Source organism: Artibeus jamaicensis, unplaced genomic scaffold, assembly GCF_021234435.1.
Source record: "Artibeus jamaicensis isolate MK-2021 breed Jamaican fruit bat unplaced genomic scaffold, CSHL_Jam_final scaffold_461, whole genome shotgun sequence".
In the NCBI taxonomy this organism is placed as follows: domain Eukaryota; kingdom Metazoa; phylum Chordata; class Mammalia; order Chiroptera; family Phyllostomidae; genus Artibeus; species Artibeus jamaicensis.
In genome coordinates this window covers 7425432-7434465 of record NW_026522045.1, presented here as the reverse complement: position 1 = coordinate 7434465, position 9034 = coordinate 7425432, and the positions used below count along the sequence as shown (strand labels likewise).

Sequence of the window (9034 nt, the reverse complement as noted above, 5' to 3'; positions counted from 1 at the left end):
CCTAACATCAGATATTGGAATTGTCTGTATACATAGCATATAATTCCAGTGCATAACTGTGCTCAATGTCTTGATATTTAGGCATAAATTAATTCATCCCAGGCAACATAAAAATTTAAACACAGATAACTCACAAGATTAACATATACACCTGGCTGAAGGCCTCCCCACCAGCCCATCTCCACAACAGGGGGACCAGCTGCCTTGGCCTCTCTGTGCTGTTGTCTTTTCAAGCACTTGGGGAGATTCCTGTTTTTCTCAGTAGTAAATGCCCCTAGTCCCTTCATTCAGAGCACCTCAATCACTCCCTCCCCTCCTCTGGCCAGTTGGCTGCTGCTGTAGGGTCTTTTGTCTGTACCTCAAGACCTCTGGCCTGCCTGCATCTGTGGCTGTCCACAGCCTGCAGCCCAGCTTCCCCATCAGGGCAATGCCATGGCAATGACAGGGTCAACACCTTGTTCATCCATGAGTAATCACACAAAAGGTGACAATAACAAATGTGACACTGGAGAATTCTTATTTTATTTATTTATTTATTCATTTATTTATAGAGAAAGGGGAAGGGAGGGAGAGACGCATCTTTTTTTTTACTCTTTTCTTTTTTTATTTAGTTATTTTTTAAGTACAGTTTTTTGTCTATTTCTCCCATCCAAGCCCCCCGTCCCACGCTCCCCACCTCCCCCCCACCACCCCAGCCCTCGTCCCTGCGTCCCTCACATTTGTTCCCCCAAATCCCTCCCTCCTTCCTTCTTAAATTTCCTTCCCTCTCCCCTCTGGTCACTGTCCCCTTGTTCTCTATTTCAGTGTCTTTGTTTTTATTCTGCTTGCTTGTTTATTTTGTTGTTTAGCTTCTTGTTAAAGGTGAGATCATATGGTATTTGTCTTTCAACACCTGGCCTATTTCACTCAGCATAATGCTTTCCAGTTCCATCCATGTTGTTGCAAAGGGTAGTAGCTCCTTCTTTCTCTCTGCTGCATAGAATTCCATTGTGTATATGTACCACAATTTCTGGATCCATTCATTTACTGTCAGGCACCTAAGTTGCTTCCAACTCTTGGCTATTGTAAATTGTGCTGCTATGAACATTGTGGTGCATAAGTTCTTTGAAACTGATGTTTTAGGATTCTTGGGATATAATCCTAGCAGTGGAATTGCTGGGTCAAAAGGCAGGTTGATTTTTATTTTTCTGAGAAAATTCCATACTGTTTTCCATAATGGCTGTACCAGTCTACAATCCCACCAACAGTGAACTAAGGACCCCTTTTCTCCACACCCTCTCCAACATTTGTTGTTTGTTGCTTTGTTTATGATAGCCATCCTGACTGGTGTAAAGTGGTATCTCATTGTGGGTTTAATTTGCATCTCTCTGATAGCTAATGATATTGAGCATTTCTTCATGTGGAAAGAGAGGCATCTTTTGTGTGTGGCAACCATCAATGTGTGGTTGCCTCTCACACGCCCCCTACTGGGGACTTGGCCCACAACCCAGTCATGTGCCCTGACTGGTTCACAGGCTGGCACCTTAATCCACTGAGTTGCACCAGCTAGGCTTGGAGAATTCTTATAGAAACCTTATTGCTCAACATGAAAAATGAAAAATGAGACAAAAGAAGTTAGAAAAAGTGATGAAAGAAGAAGGCCTAAAAGATGATTCAGGAGATCAGCTCACATTCAGAAGGAAACAGATTTTCTTTCTTTGAAGAGACTAAGATTTGGATTAGAAGATTTTGAGTCCTTAAAAGTAATAAAAAGAGGAGTATTTGGTGAAGTGCAGAGTGTTCAGAAGAAAGACACAGGGCATGTGTATGCAATGAAAATACTCCATAAAGCAGATATGCTTGAAAAAGAACAGGTTGGCCACATTTGTTCAGAGCGTGACATTCTAGAGGAGACAGACAGTTTGTTGGTTATGAAAATGTTCTAGTTTTCAGGATAAACCAAACCTGTACCTAATCATGTAGTCCCTGCCTGGAGGTGACATGATGACTCTACTGATGAAAAAAGACACCTTGACAGAGGAGGAGACTCAGTTTTATGTAGCAAAAACAGTATTAACTATAGACTCCATTCACTGACTTGGATTCATCCACAGAGACATCCAACCAGGCAACCTTCTGCTGGACAGCAAAGGCCATCTAAGACTTTCTGACTTGCCTTTGCATAGGCCTGAAAAAAGTACATAGGACAGAATTTTATAGGAATTTGAATCACAGCCTTCACGGTGATTTCACTTTCCAGAACATGAATTCCAAAAGAAAAGAAGAAACCTGGAAAAAAAATAGATGTCAGCTAGCCTTCTCCACAGTAGGTACTCCTGACTATATTGCTCCCAATGTGTTTATGCAGACCAGGTACAACATGCTCTATGACTGGTGGTCACTTTGAGTGAGGATGTATGAGATGCTCCCTGGCTACCCACCTTTCTGTTCTGAAAGCCCTCAAGAGACATATAAGAAGGTGATGAACTGGAAAGAAACTTTGACTTTCCTTCCAGAAGTTCCTATCTCTGAGAAAACCAAGGATCTAATTTTGAGTTTCTGCTGTGAATGGGAACATAGGATTGGAGCCTCTGGAGTTCAGAAAATAAAATGTAATTATTTTTTTGAAAGCATTGACTAGGAATATATCAGATAGATCTGCTGCAATTTCTATTGAAATAAAAGGCACTGATGACACCTCAAACTTTGATGAGTTTCCAGAATCTGATATTCTTCAGCCAACGGTGGCAACAAGTGGTTACCCTGAGACTGACTGCAAGAACAAGGACTGAGTCTTCATCAGTTACACCCACAAACACTTTGAGAGCCTGACTGCACTAGGGCCAATACCTTCTGACATGAAAGCAGCAAAATAGTATCTTTGGAATGGAATACTAAACAGAGCAGAGTTCTTTGCACATCAGTGTTCCTCTCACACACGCTTTTGAAAGAGCTTCCAAAAAGTTTATTGAACCCACCAGTACATCCTGGTAAACTCAAAATGTGATAGTTGAGTAGAACCTCTTCCATCGTACGTCTGAGAAGCTGGTAAACAAAGACAACCATTTCTACTACTTCAGCCATAAGTAGCTTCTTTAGAAGCATCGTGAGCCAATTTGATAGATGTTTTCCTAAGTTCATCAGAATGAAGGGGAAAAAAAACAGCCATCATTCAACATTATCAAAATTGTAGCCCTGGCTGGTGTAGCTCAGTGGATTGAACGCAGGCCTGTGAACCAGAGGATCATGGTTTGATTCCCAGTCAGGGCACATGCCTGGGTTGCAGGCCAGTTCCCAGCAGGGGATGCAAGAGAGTCAACCATACATTGATCTTTCTCTCCCTCTTTCTTTCCCTTCCCCTCTAAAGATAAATAAATTTAAAAAAACAAGAAATTGTAACATGTTCTTACTGAATAACAGCCAGTTCCTGTGACTTTGTGATATTCTTTCTGCCAAGCCAAGCAATTATTTCTTTTCCTTTACAGCTAAAAGTTTCATAGTACTAAGGAAAGAAAGCAATAATGAAAACCTCAGCATTCAGCATTCTGGCTCAAGAAAATGATCCATTTTCTGAGGGGGTGGTGATGGTAGTTTCTCCCTATACCCCACCCCAGGTGAATGGCTTTTTAAAGCCTCTATTCATGGTGCACTTTATTTATGGTACTAAGCTAAAGACTCTCAATCCATTGATTTTTATCTTCCCACCCATCAGATATACTAATGGCTCTTTTCTGAGGGTTGATGGTGGGGACGGGAATACCAGCTTGATCTATTGTTGCTCTTAGAAGGCCCCTAAACCATTGGTCACTGCCAAGGAGTCCTGGATCACATGGAAAACACTCACTTTCTCTTCATAGCTGTATCATAAAATGTATATTCTTTTTATGTTGCCATGGACCAGCAATACCTGAAAGTGCTGCCAGTGGGAACTTGGTTTATGCTGGGAACACAGTAAGGACAGCCAGACAAAGGCAGGAGACCCAGAATCTTCTTGGCTAAGGTGCTACTCCTGCTCAGTCTCCAGAAGCTCCTTTGAAGTAGTGAAGGGACCAGCCCAATACAAGTTGCTCTTCAGAAGCAGTTTACAGATCTTTGTCAAGTTCCCTGCTCAATCCTTGGTGCAACAGTTTGTCTTCTTTTTTGTGTGTGTGTTTGTATTTCTTTTTCCCCAATTTTAAGTCCATTTGGGTTTGGAATCATGATTAGAGAGTTTTCTTATGCAGATGCCTTCCTGGAGGATGTTTCTCTCCTCTGGAAAGGGAAGCCCACAGCTTGGGTCTCCTGGGTCCCTGCTGTGGAGTTCTCCCATGAGACAACCTCTGCATTTCAGCACAAAGTGCCTTCTCTTTTACAGCTGTCACCATCTTTAAAGGAATTTTGCTCTGTTCAATAATTGTGAAGACTCCATATAAATGCATTATTATTTTTAAAATTTTGGTAACTCTGAAAATATCATTTGTACCTGTGTGGTAACTTTACCTGTTGCAAAGCATTATGTCCAAGCTACAGCTGGGGGCATGCTTCCTGCCAGTCTTGATGTTGTTAAGATCATCTTTGAAAGGAAAGCATGTCCTACCTTATCCATTCAGAAAAAAAATGAAATTCAAAGTTATAGTAGTAAGTGAAACTGCTTTGGGTTTTAACATCTATAGGAAGAAATACAACATTAAGGAAGTATTAATTCTAGATGAAGGTAATGTGTCTGCCCTTTAATCTTTCACTCATGCTCTGTTATTGAAAATGAAGTAAACTAGAGTCTTCTGTGTAAATTTGTAGTTTCTTTGTATTACCAAATAGTTGGGGGGTTGACTCCCACATGTTTTGTAAGAGCGTGTGGTAAACACGGGTAAGCGGATATTACAGGGGTGATGATATTCTGTGTGTTTGACAGTGGCAGGGAATAATTTGTTTTAGGGGAAAATATTTATTTTTTAACTTTTAAACTTAGAATAAATTGTTTAAAATGTGTAAAAAAAGATTAACATATGTGTGGGTATAAATAAATGGGTCACAAGATTAATATATTCTTTCTCTAGCATCTTTACCAGCACTGCATTAAAACACTCTTCAATGCTCATGCAATCCTCCCAAAGCTAGAAATAAATTAAAAAGCCAGGCAGGGAAAGGCAAATATATATGATTTCACCTATAAGTGGAACCTAATGAATAAAACAAACAAACAAACAAACAAACAAACAAGATATAACCAGAGACATTGAAATTAAGACCACACTGACAGTAACCAGAGTGGGGATGATAATGGGAGGAAAAGGCAGAAGGGTTTTCAGGAACATGTACAAAGGACACATGGGCAAAAACGAGGTGGTGTGGGATCAAGAGTGGGGAGTGGGGATGGCTGGGTAAGGAAGTGGTGGGGGTAAAATGGAGACAACTGTACTTCAATAACAATTACAATTTTAAAAAGAGAAACAAACTTGGAAAAGTTAAAGCCTGGAGAAAGAGAAGATGAAGGTGAGAAAGGAGCACCTAAATAATGCATGTGAGTGAGTAAAATTTTTTTAATCAAACAGAAGTCCATATAAAGAGTGAAATGAAAATTGTTTCATTACAATAGTCACCAGGACTCTAATAAGGAGGAGAGATTTAATGAGGATGAGCTCCATACATACAGAGAAAACAAACCAACACTGAAGCAGTGCCTGGGACAAACTGTGTATCATGATAATGAAGTGAAGATCAAGCTTCCAGAAAAGAAAAACAGACTCTGACAAAGGACCACAAGGAGAGAAACTGGGCTTGTCATATTTGTGAATTCTCTTTCCTTAGGAAATGCTAAGACACAAAACAAATAAATAATGATGCCTGAATTTAAGTAATTTTTTTCATTCTCTATTCCCAAATTCACAATTTTGCTACCATGATCTGAATGTGAAAAGAATTGCTTGATTTCTGAGGCAAAAAAGGGAGTAGTTTGAAAGGGGTGGCAAAGGGCACTGATACTAGGTTATATGTGTACAGTGCTGTAGTGGACCATAGAGTTTTAGTTGGGTGGCGAGCTGTGGCATTCAAGGGTAGAATCCAGTGGCAGGAGGGAAGTCTCTTTCATTTGGTCTTCCTCTTCAACTCCAAGGGCTGTATATTTCACAAGCTCCATCACACTCTTCCTCAAAAAGGACTCCTTGTTCTTCATGACAGTACTCAGGCTGGCTTCCATGGTGATCTTATTGCCTATGGTCTCCTCTACAGGATCCAAGGCCATGAATGTAGGTGTTCTGCCAGTGCCATTCAGAGGTATGTAGTCTTTGCCATCCTGCTGAACGTTGGCCTGAAGGAGATCTCCAAGATGCCCAACAAGGTTCGAGAAGTTGAGTCTCTGAGTGCACTCACTGTGCCAGCAGTCAAGCATAGTCTGGTAGATTTCAGGAGTGGAATATTCAGGAGCTCTCATTCGTGCTCCTGCCTTAAGTTGATGGCAGAATTCTTCATCTATTTGCCATCCTGGGTATGGTGAGACACCCAGAGAGAATATTTCCCACAGCAAGACGCCAGATAACCACACATCACTCTGGATAGTATAAACTGTCAAAAATGGCTTTGGGTGCCATCCACTTAAGTGGGAGTCTTGCATCTCCCTTCCAGACATAGTCAGGGTCTTTGTAGATGTCTCTGGCCAAACCAAAGTCACAGATCTTCACAATGTTATCAGTTAGAAGGATGTTCCGAGCAGCCAAGTCCCGATGAATGCATTTTCTGGAAGCGAGGAACTCCATGCCCTTGGCCACTTGGAAGCTATAGCAGATCAGGTCCTCCAAGGTAGAGGGTGTGCTTGTAGAGATTCTTCGAGTCTACTTGGTAGGTCATCGTGGCCCCCAGAAGGTGGTGGTTACTTTCTTCCTCCTCATCAGATTCACTATAGCTTTTGTCCTTGATGAAGCCAGAGCTGGTGGAACTTCCTATGCTAGCCACACTCTCCAGATGCTACTTGACCAGCTGGGAGGACTTGCAGTCAGAATCATGAAAGGTCTTCATCTTTCTATCCATACCAAATGGGACCTTGGAAGCAATAAAATCTCCTCTCTTCCCTCAGAAAGTCGGCCAGATTTCCGTATTTGCAGAATTCTACAATGATCATCAAAGGACCTCCAAGTTTGCTGCAGGCACCCAGCAAGTTAACCACATTGAGGTGGTGACCAATGTGAATGAGGATCTTCAGTTCCGACATCAAAGCCTTAAACTAACTGGAAGTTGCACGATCTTTCAGCATTTTCACTGCCACAGTTTTGCAAGTTGAATCTCTGTCGATGCCAAAGGCACAGGCCTCCACCACTTTACCAAAGGCACCATGACCAAGGATTTTGCCTAACTGCAACTGTTCCCTAGAGAATTCCCACTTAGTGGCATCATAAGGAAGCCAATCACACTGTTCATCAAGGGGCATCTCTTCAGGATCCATTTTGATGGAGAGGTAGCCTGTTTTAATTTCCCACACATTGGGTTGGAAATGTTAACCTTCAGAAATGAAGAAATAAGACTTTCCAAGACAAATAAAAGCTGAGAAAGTTCACCACCAGTACACCTATCTGGAACTAGCTGCTGCTGCCCATTGCTCTCCTGGATGCAAGCCTCCAGGTCCCTTAGAGTTTTGGAGATAGGTGCCTTTAACAGAAACCTAATCAACGAAACAAACAAACAAGCAAAATGCAACCAAAGACACTGAAATAGAACAGGCTGACCATGACCAGAGGGGAGAGGGCAGGGAGTTTCAGGGGAAAAAACAGTAATTTTTAAAATCATTTTATGATGAAACAAGAAACAAAAAAGTAAGTAACTTTGCAGAGGACCTCACGATCTCATCATTACAGTACAGAAGTAAGCACACTGTTTATACAAATTCAGGTTTTTCTGGTTTGAGAGACACCTGCTTACAGCCTTGATTGATTTTAGAAGATAAGGAGGGAAATTATTTTTATTTTTAAATTTTAATTAATAAGAAGATTAATAATAAGAAGTACTCTGTTTAATCCCAGGTACTCTAAATATGAGGAAGCCATCTCATAACTCCGGGTCCCATAAAAAAGAGTCATCCAGAACAAGATTGCACTTGTAGCCAAATAAGCTAGTTTTCACTATTCTGAATGAGATAATTACATTTTTAAAAAGCCATCCTTAGAGTCCTGAGAAATAAATAGTGATCTGATTCCATTTTAAAGCCTATTTTGAATGACCTACTGGCCCATTGTTAGCAAGAGTGTGAGAAAATGGTTGCCTTGAGGCACATGCCCTGAGTCACATAGGTGGGAAGCTGGGTAGCCCAAATTGAACCCAGGTCAGTCTTCTTCACTGTAGTCAGGTTTGTTCTCTCCACATCTCTTCCCCATGTTCTGTGTGAGGAATCAAACTTTGTGGTATCTACCTGGATGGAGTTCATCCATAATGACTACATAGGTTTTATTTCATGCTATGGCTCTGAAGATCACTTTTGGGAAACTTTGCCTATTTTCAGTAATTCCAATCCATATTTTTTCACTCTTCCTCACACTTTCATACTTTCACAATCTCACTGTTATACCCACATATTCTGTCTTACACTTTTGCTCCCAAACTTTCATTTTTTATACTCTCACAGTTACACATTTGCTCACATATATTCACACATTTTAAATGCACTCTCAACCTTAAAGCACACTTGCATATCTATTTATGAACATTTATTAACCTTATGTAACAGCCTTTATTCTAATCTTAGAAAGATCAATGTCTGTAGCTGGTAAACACTTTCAGACAGACAAAACATTTTCTAAGGGTCACAAGATTATGTCTGAAATTAAATTATAACATCCTCACAGAATCCCATAGTAGAGAAGTGTGTAGCTTTCATTTCATGGAATAGATATTTTGAAACACAGGATGTACCCAACTGTTTTAAAGGAATTGCTTCAACTTTAACTGAAAGGGACAGGGGAAGAAAAAGAGGCATTTGGATACCCAAAGTTTTCTGAGTGAAGAAGACTGAGGTTACAGTTTTAAATACAGACCTCTTCTTAGGGAAAATGAAAGGTGACTTAGAGAGCCAAATACAACCCACAGTGCAAAT

The 9034-nt window shown here is 40.7% G+C and overlaps 2 pseudogenes; one reads left to right on the top strand and one right to left on the bottom strand.

Annotated features, from left to right (window-relative positions):
* The first annotated feature begins 432 nt into the window (after nucleotides 1-432).
* Nucleotides 433-2855, top strand: LOC119063038 (serine/threonine-protein kinase 38-like; annotated as a pseudogene).
* Nucleotides 2856-5944: 3089 nt separating this feature from the next.
* Nucleotides 5945-7435, bottom strand: LOC119063039 (vascular endothelial growth factor receptor kdr-like; annotated as a pseudogene).
* Between the last annotated feature and the right edge of the window lie 1599 nt (nucleotides 7436-9034).